Source organism: Mastomys coucha, unplaced genomic scaffold, assembly GCF_008632895.1.
Source record: "Mastomys coucha isolate ucsf_1 unplaced genomic scaffold, UCSF_Mcou_1 pScaffold7, whole genome shotgun sequence".
NCBI lineage: Eukaryota > Metazoa > Chordata > Mammalia > Rodentia > Muridae > Mastomys > Mastomys coucha.
This window is the reverse complement of record NW_022196913.1, coordinates 12,431,312-12,441,799: the sequence shown is the minus strand read 5'-3', so window position 1 is coordinate 12,441,799 and position 10,488 is coordinate 12,431,312.

The window sequence follows — 10,488 nt, the reverse complement described above, 5'->3', positions numbered from 1 at the left end:
GACTGATGGGAGATGAGGTTTTGTGGGTGATCACCTAGGTAAAGGGACTCTAGCACGCTCCAAAGTTGGGTCATGTGATCCAAGTGTGCCAATTAGAACAGAGACCAAGTCACCTTCAGGGACATGCCATCAGTCCCTGCACTACACAGAGAATCAAACAAAAATATCTATCTTAATGATACTGAAAGTTTGTTTTGAGATTTATATGTTACAGAAATATACAGCCTTGGTGAATTTCCTCATCTAAACCGCCTGCCTGAACTCCTGATGTCCTGAACTTCAGCCTGATCCAGTTAAGACACAGACATCAGAAGACCAGTTCTGTTTTTCCTTCCACCCCCCTCATATCTCTACGCCTTCGTTCAGCTTGAAGAAGTTATAATGAGTCGTCTACCTGGTTCCCTGGGCTTTGGAGCTAGAAAAAATTGTTAATAAGTTGTGTTTCTAGAAAATGTAAAATGGTTATATTTGAAATGGGAAAGAAATAGCCAGATTTAATTGTATAGCTATAGAAAGTCTTATAATTTGTTATTAAGTTAAATTCATATGTTCCTATTTGGTACAAAATCAATGTTATCTTTGGTACTGAAAGTGATTTATTTAGTGTATAGACAATTTAAACTGGAAACGTTGTGTGACTAGAATCTAGTCAGGTATTTGAGTATTTCTTCAGATACACAGTTTATTCTCAGAAAGTTTGCTTTAGTGTTTATATTTATAATAGTGATTGGTAAAAGTTGAGGCTTTTGTTATAAACCATTTACATCTTAAACTAATATCCAAGAAATAACTAAGAGCTTTTAAATTGAGAATTTATTGTTAAGATTGGGTGTACAATGGGTATTGGAACCGTGGGTGCTTTACTTGTCCTTGTCAGTATATTGGCATTGTGGTGCATCTATACAGATCCAGCAGGAATGACAGGCTGCTTTGGTATTGCAAGCATTTGCAGCCCTGTAGGCAAGGCAATCTCCACAGGCTTGGTTAACTATTCTGAATGCTCTTCTTCACGCTCAGGATGTGAGGCTAAGCACTGCACTAGAGATCAGCTTCTAGCAGTCTCTTGGAGAGCACGTCTGATTGCATGTGGGTTGATGCCTCTGGTCCCACCTCCAGGAAAAAAGCATAGGATGGGTATGGTACCAACTTGGCTGCTACGGGTTAGGGCTATGGCAAATAAATCACCTAAGACAGAGGCACGTACTGAGTGGCTAAATAAGCCCGATTTGTAGTACAAACTAGCTGTATGTGTTCTCAAAGACAGGTTTGATATTTTGCCAAGAGATTTTACTACCAGGTTGCAGGGCCATTGCAATGTCCTTCTCATGGTTACTGGAGATCAGACCTCTACTCTTGCCTGTTGCATTTAAAACAAAAATGGGGAACTGTGGGGAGCTGCAGCTGCCACCCTATATATTTGGCACCTGGTCTCGGGCCAGAGCAGAGAGCATTGTGATAAACAAGCCCTTATTTGGAAGAGCTGAGTGCCTCCAGTTTGTGATGCAAGCTGGCATGATTTCCCACAGCCTATTATGTTTTGACATGTAGCATATGCTGATTGGGACCAGGGAAAGTATTTAACCCACAAGGGCTGAGGGAGAAAGGAAGGAGAGGAAGAAAAAATGAACGAATGATTCTGTAGTACAAGGTTCCTGAATAAACTGCTTGGAGAAGAGCTCATTGCTGCCTCCTTATTTCCGCTGGTCGGTGAGGCAGTGACAGTTTTATAGTATTATACTATGTTATTGAAAACCTAAGAATAAAACCAAACGTGTTTTGTGCCAACAACAATAAGAGAAGAGAAACATGGAAAACTTTAAACATGCTCTAGCAGAGGCCTCAAAAAGATGACCTAACGCCAAAGTCTATCATGTCTGAAGTTTCTCTATAAAATTAGCACATATTTATGTTCAGATTCACTGAAGAATGTGCCTAATGTTATGTGATATCTGAATTCCAATTCTTTGACACTTATCATTGTGATTTCCAACTATGCTTTAAGACCTTTGTTAGCACATTGCATTAATATGAGACACAATTTCCTAAGAAATGAATCACCTCTGTTTGTTCATGGGCAGAGTTGACAGTTATATAATAATGACATCCACTGGACATCCACATTTGGTCATACTTCAGCAAAGTGAGTAAAATCCAATTCTAACATTTTGTGTTACTTATCCACTATTCTGAATGCCCTGACTTACTGGATCCCAGAGGCAAAACCTACAATATCCTGCAAGAATGAGATATTTTCCCCCTATGTCAAGCAGAATAATGCTAATAGGGATGAAAATTGAATACATCAGAATTCCTATTTTTCATGATTGAGGCTAAGGAAAAGTGAAGGACCAAATCAATTCCTTGACCTGGTAAAATGGCCTCATATCATCCCCAAACTGAAGGCATTATAAATGTAATATATTTTAAACTTCTCTTTTACAGTGGCTATAATGTCAATGATATAATTCCTTCATTGCTTGCTCCTTAAAAAGTACCATGTTTTTACTTGTTAACAAAAATCACCTCACTTAAAGTGAAAATATTATTTTAAGTAACTAAAGCCTACTTATTGTGATATTTTTCCTGCCTAATCATAATTTCAAGTTAGCTTTAATGTTTACATTTATGATGCTTTTTTGTAAAAAATAAGGATGATGTGTATTTAGGGAAAAAAAAGGACTTTTATTTAGAATGAATATAACTGAAAAATGGGAAACATTCCCTAGTATATTAAAACTTTTTTAACATAATATTTTGCTGAATATTTGGCAATTTCATATAATGAACCCAAATCACACTTATTTCTTAATGATTCCCCCACACACACCCTAAAAAGAGAACAAAATCAAATTTGTGTTGGCCATATACTCACTGGAGTTTGATAACAATCTCCAACCCCTGCCAGAAGCCATCAGTTGTAGAGAGATACAACTTCAGTATCTTTATCAAAGTTTTTAAGAGATCTTTTCAATGGCTTCCTGTTAAGGCTGTTTCCTTTGGGGGGAATTCTGCAGGAGGAGAGGGAGGTTATTACAAACACCTTTCATGTCTCTCCTTCCCAATAGTAAAACTGTAGTCATCGATATCACTGCAAAAGAAGCTTCCTTGATCTTTACAGTCAACAGAAGCATGGATCATGGTGACAGTATGGACCACAGATATCCACATGGCTACTGGCATTAGCACGTCCTTCAGACCTCAGCATGGCAGTGAGGAGGATGGTCACAAGCATGGCCCCTGGTGCAGTCAAGGCCTTAGACTGACTCATAGCAACAGCATAGACCACAATGGACACTAACATGACCTCAGGTGGTAGCACAAGCCACATACAACAACATGTTCCAGGCAGTTACAAATACAATAAATATGCATGGGCCATGGACATCATCTTGATCCCCAGCTGCAGCAGAACCATAGACCCTCAACATGTCACTGGGAAGCAGGACAGAGCAGGGACACTAACATGGCCTCTACTGGTAGCATATACTAGGGACATCCATTTGGCCACTGGTGGTAGCACAGGTCTCAGACATTGACATGGCCTCCATTGGAGGTCCAGACCATGGACAACCACATGAGCCTTAAGACTCAACATATCCTGGGACAGCAGCATGGACCATGGATTCCAATTTTGTTAGTCCATTTTTTATAAGCATCTTCTCATAGGTCCTGCCTTTGTTGTTATTGTTGTTGTTCCAGGGATACTGTGGGCTCTACATACTCCTTCACCACTGAGTCTTCTCTCCAAGCTTCCGTAGGTTTCTCAGGCTCTTCAAAGCTGCTGCCATCTTCAAAGCCATGGTTCAGGCTGAGTGTCTGTCTCTGAGTAAACTTTTTTTTTCTTTTTAAATTTTAGAGAATATGAGTACAACTACTGTATTTACATGATTCCCAGTCTTCCCTCTCCTACCTCTAACTTCTCCCATGTACTACTCACATTGTTTTAAATTAATGACATCTTGTATAATTATTTTTACACACACACACACACACACACACACACACATGAATTATGAGGAAGAAGATTTAGTATCTACTTTAGCTTTGAGATAACTACATGAGACCTTCAGAAACATTGTGATTGCACATTTTATATGATAAGAATTGATAGACAAAATGATGAATAGAAGATAGATAGATAGATAGATAGATAGATAGATAGATAGATAGATAGTAGACAGATAATAGATAGATGACTAATAGCTAGCTAGAGATAGATGGATAGATATAGATGTGGCAGATAGATAGATAGATAGATAGATAGATAGATAGATGATAGATAGATAGATAGATAGATAGATAGATAGATAGATAGATAGATAGATAATTTGTAGTATATGTCTATAATTCTAGTACCCTGAATACAGAGACAGGGGGATAAGAGTTTCAAGGTTGTCTTTAGCCACATAAAGAGCTGGAGGATAGTTCATAAGGTCTGTCTTAAAAAGCAAGCAAAGTAAAACAATATGTTTTCTAAAAACACTTTTATGTTAAACTTTTAAAAATATAATTATAATTGTGACTATACTTCTTTGAAATACTGGCTTTTATTTTAACTGACAAAATACTCTGACAGATAAGAAAAGTCATGAACTCCAAGAAGCTAGTTATGGGTAGAATGTTGTGGAAGTTCCCATTTGTGACAGTACTTTTGTCTTATTGTCCATTTTCATATACTTTTGGCATCCTTAAGTGGGTCACCTCTCATTCCCATCTATCTTGGCTAAAGAATTAATTTTTGGCTGGGATATCCTCTCAATTTAATAATTTGATTCCTCTTATAAAATATCAGATACAGAAATGTTCTTCCCTTTAATCAGTTTCATGACTACAGCAGTTGTCCTCAAACCAGGACTTGAGCTGAGTAAATAATACTTATAAATAAGAGCTCAAAATTCGCTGAGCCAAGAGCTCAGAAGCCACGACTTTTTATGCAATCTTTGCCCTTGGTATTTCAATTTGAAAGAGCTTGTCAGCTTCGTGACATTCACATCTAAGGCTTCCTTGTGTCCAATGTGGACAAAGTCTTACCATCCTTAATTGGTGTTAAGGATAAGCATCCCTCCTGTGACTGCCTGTGACTTCACAGGTCCCATTTCAGTATCATTAGCTTTGTGGACTGTACTTCCTGTAAGTAGCAAGTCAGATTCACCATATAAAGTAAGTTAAAAACATAAAAAATGTTGTCTTGTGTCAAATTGCCAGTCTTTGCACAAGCCAATGATTTATTCCCTCCTCAAAACTGTAAGGGACACAAATTTTGTGGCTTACACTGACAATTTTGCTTAGAAGACATTATTTCCTGCAATCTTGTTTCACTCCATGCTAGTCTGGTAAATGGCTATTTTTCATATTAAGAATTTGAGTCTGTGACCTGATTGGTGGGCTAATAGCACAGGAAGCTCACTCTTGGGAGCTATAAAGAGATGGTTGGATTCTAAGACCTAATAAAGCTGCTCTTTACTTCAAAATAGGTCTTTTTATATCAACAACAAAATTTCAACCAAACATGTCCCTTCCCACTGAGGCACGGTGAGTGACTAAAAATTCATATTATATAGCTTTCTTTGTACCAAATATCGATTTTAATTGTTATGCCATGTACACTGTCTCCTTCATATCCTAAGTTCTGTCTTACTCCTTCATATCCTAAGAAAGACCATTTCTCTTAGAGATTTTCATTTTATTTATACATTGAAGAAAATCTTCAATTTTTTGTTGAGTAAGGACCACCCAAAATGAATGAGCTTACACACTCATTAAAGATAATTTTTTGATGATTTTTGTTGGCAAGATCTTCAAACATACACACATACACACTCACACACACACACACACACACACACACACACACACACTAAATCCCAGAAACACACTCACTATATATAATACTCATAAAAATATGTATGCTATATCACAGGCAAATACATCCTCATCCTATATACAATTATATTTAACCTATAATCCCCTAAAAGTTCTCTCCATATTTTACATTCCTGTTCAGTAGAATTCTTTGAAAAACAATATTGTCCACACTTTCTGGTCTTCAGTTCCTCATTTCTTGTTTCTTTTTTACATCTTCCTTTTAGTCACCTATTATCCTGGTATGTGCTTCCTTATCAAAGTAGTTAATGCTCTGCTGTCAAATAGATACCAAAACCAAGATATTCTGACTTTTATAGATATTTGATATGTTTGTAACCTAAAATCTTGTAAACATTTGAAATTACAACTAATAAGTAACAACACACTATGACATAATTTAAAATAAAAATAATGATCACGTTTTACCAGTGTGGAACAAAAAGATGAAGCAACTCTTCCAAATTACTACAGCTTACCAATTGGAAAGACAAGAGATAATGAGATCTAGCCATATTGAAAGAGAAATATAAACATCAGCCCACCAACAAATCCATTGATCTGCACTGCTCTCCTGCTTGCAAGATATGTAGGGCAATGGTGGCACAATGCTTGTGGAAGTAGCCAACCAACATCTGATTTAACTTAACACCCATTCCATGAGATGGAATCCATACTTGTTACTGCTTGGGTAACCCAGAATCTGCAATTAGATAGCGTAAGGACCTAGGGTAAAACCAAATAACACTGTCAGAAAATAAAATGTAGCAATACAATGACTCCTAATGAGATTCTGCTATACTCATAGATCAATGTCTTGCTCAACCAGCAAGTGAGAAGCTTCCTCTTGTAGCAGAGGGGAACCAATACAGAAATTCACTGCCAGACATTATGAAGAGAGCGTGAGACCTTGGAACACTCAGCACTAAATGGAGGCTACAAGAAAACAAGACCCTGTAAATCAACATGAACAACACTCATATTAACTCATAGGGACTGAGGCAGCATTCATGGGGCCTGGATGTATCTACACCAGGTCCTCTCCACTTACATTACAGCTTCTAGTTTAGTGGTTTTGTGGGATTTCTGAGTTCATAGATGAGTGAGTTTATTTCTTCTGCCTATTCCTGAGCTTTTCTCCTTCTGTTTGTTCAGTTCCAATATGTTCATTTTTGTTTTATTTTACTATTTTTTATTATTATTCCTTAGTAGCATGTTTTCTTTTTTAATGAGAGATAGAACAGGTATGGATCTTGATGGGAGTGGATGTACAGGGATGAGTAGAGCTTATTGAAACTATACTTGGGTTATATTATGTGGGAAAGAAATCAATAAAAGGGTAAAAAGAAGTCTAGATATTAAACAGAGCCATTAACCTAGCCTGGCATATTTATTCTGTGTAAAATTCATATTAATTCTTAGCTCACTGCTTAAAAATTAAGTGTGTGATATTGGATATAATTCTTAAAGATGTAGTATCATATTTAAAAAAATGACTGTACTTTTGGACTTTTTGTAAATCATGTTTTAATTAAAACAAAGCTTTACTGAAAGCTTTCAATGATGTTTTTACATGACATACTCATGATATAAACAAACATCATTCTAGACTGGAAGAGGTGAATTTTTGGAAAGCTCACAAGAGAGAGAAACTCTTTTAAGATTATTTTTTGTCAAATATATTTAAAAACTTATTCTCCTGAATATGTGAACCCTCATTAAGCCAGCATGTACAGTGACCTCCACAAATTACATTTTCTAAAAAAGGCAACTATGGGTCACCACAGTGATTTGTATGATCCTATTAGAAATGTCTGTGAATTACTCTGTGAGAATTAAGTGTTCTGGTTAAGCTGATGAACCAGAAGGAGTACTGTGCTAGTGTGCCTGATGCTGTTCAGAGAAAAATGGTCCCCACTGGAAACGCTAAATGTTAAAGGTGAGTGGTTTAGCATCTAAAAGCATCATGGAATGTTCCAGATTATTTCAGTATTTTGATGTTGGAGATACAAGTACCCATTTCTGATTATCTGCTTGAAACCCCTCTCACAAAAGGGATGAGATAACCAAAGAACAGCCTCCCAAGTGGGACTGAGCTTCCTCACTTGGCTACTTCAGCTTGTTGACCTTTTTGAGTTCTGTGGACAGTATCTTGGGTGTTCTGTACCTTATTTTTTGGCTAATATCCACTTATTAAGGGATGGATTTGCAAGGGAAAGTGGACAGGAGTGATTTTTGGGGGGTTGGGGGGAACCTGATCTGGTATTGGGTGAGGGAAAAGGACTGAAGCCCTGAGGGGCAGCAGAAAGAATGAAAACAGGCAATCTCAGGAGATAGGAGGTTGAGAATGCACCAGAGATCTGGTAGGTGAGAGAGTCTCAGGACTCAAAGGGAGGGACCTTAGATGAAATGTCTGACAATAGGGTGAGGGAACTTATAGAGACCACCTCTAGCAGAAAGACAGGACATCAAGTTAGGGATAGGGTTGCTATCCTACAGTCACAACTCTGACCCATAATTGTTCCTGTTTAAAACAATTGCAGGGACAAAAATTGAGAGGAGCTTGAGGAAAATAATGTCCAGTCATAGGTTCAAAGTTGGATCCAGCTCAAGGGGAGGTCCCAAGGCCTGACACTATTACTGAGGCTCACAAAAAGGGACCTAGCATGACTGCACTCCAGAAAACCCAACAAGCAGCTGAAAGAATCAACCACTGGACAGAGCAGCTGACCCCTGTTGTTGAATTGGGGAAGGCTGAAAGAAGCTGAGAAGGGTGATCCTGTAGGAGGACCAGCCGTCTCAATAAATATGGACCCCTGAGATCTCTCAAACATTGGACCACCAAACAGGCAGCATACACCAGCTGATATGAGGCCCTGAACACACATACAGTAGAGGACTGCCAGGTCTATGTTCATTCAGAGATGATGCACCTAACCCTTAAGAGACTGGAGGCCCCAGGATATTTAGAGGTCAGGTGAAGTGGGGGTAGAGCGATTCACGTGGAGACAGGTGGGTGGGGAGGAGGTATAGGATGTGGAACACTTGAAGGGTGGATGGAGGAGGGAATAAAATATGGAGTATAAAACATAATTAATAAAAAAGATTTAATAAAATAAGTAAGTTCATAAATAAATATTAATAAATAAACAAAACTAAGAAAAGGTTAAAAAAAAGAACAATGTATAGAATGTTCAAGACAGTAATGCTCTCTCAACAGAAATTATTTATCTTTGTATATTGTTGTCTCATGTCCATTGATTGGACCAATTGATTTAGTATTCCCTTAACCCCAAGAAAGTCTTTCTTTGCAATTTACCAGTCTCTCATCTGCCTACATAGTTGATTCCTCCTTTTTTTGTGTGAAATAAGCCTGATTTGAATATGTGATCTTTGAACTCTTTTGAAATTAGAACTAACTCTAGAGGAAATTGTGCTGTTGGAATAATATATTAGGCAAGGTAGAGCTTCATTGCCTAATTACACATTTGTCTGTGAAATGCAGGGACAAAGAATATTCTTCCATATTTGACCTTAAACTCAACAGAAAATCCGAGAAAAAGAAAGTTCATGCTGCTGATTAATTGGCCATCACCAGCCCCTGGAAACAACAGAAGGTACCAATAGTCCCAATTTTCTTGGCATGTTAATCTGCTGTTGCTCCTCCTCCCTCACATCCTCCTCTTCCTGTAGCCCTGCCTCCCTGTGTCTCCTCTTCCTGGTTGTAGTGAGATTAGTAGTTTCTTCACCTTGTGCTGCTCATCGTGATGGTCTACCTTGCCGCAGCAAGGCCACAGAACTCTGCACCGACACCTGTGAAACCGTGAGCTAAAATCCACCTCACCTGCTCCTTATGAGCTGATTTTATTATCTGATAAAATGTCCCCAAACTGATAGGCCTCCTTACTGTTCAGGGCTCTTTTACTGCCTCCCTCCCTCTGAATGGTGTTCTCTTTGTGAGTTTTGGTAGATGTTCCATTTTGCTTCCCATTGCTAACTGCATACAATGGTAGCATCTTACCACTGACATCCTTTGTCACTCAGCCAGCCCAGTACCTGCCTTCAAGTTCCTTCCTTTACATCTATAGAAAAACTGCAGCAATATCACAAAGAATGTATATAGGTATGGCTAGCATTTTAATACATTAAGTATTATGTTGTCTAGCCATACTATATTTTATTCTAGGAGTACCACTTATAATTAAGTCTAAAACAGTAACATATACTTTAAAATTAGAACACATTCTGAGAACGTTCATCACTCCCATTATCAAAGTGTTTTTATGTTTCAGGCATCCATCATCTGTGGTAACTGACAACAGATCTTGGGATGATGTGAAACATGTTTTCTTGGCAGTGAACTTGTGACCATAGGGAGTTACTTTTCTTCAACCTTCTGCTGTCAGGGAAGTGACATACAATAATAGGAAATTTACAACAGCTTAAAAGTGATAATGTGGCCAAGCATTATTGCTGAATACAAAAGCACATTAGGCCTTGGAAATTCCATTCATCAGATCCTAAATTTCTTAGGATTTATAATGCCTTTAGGACAGACTTTTCTGCTCCCAGTACAGAGGCATGTGAGGGTACTTTATATATATATATATATATATATATATATAT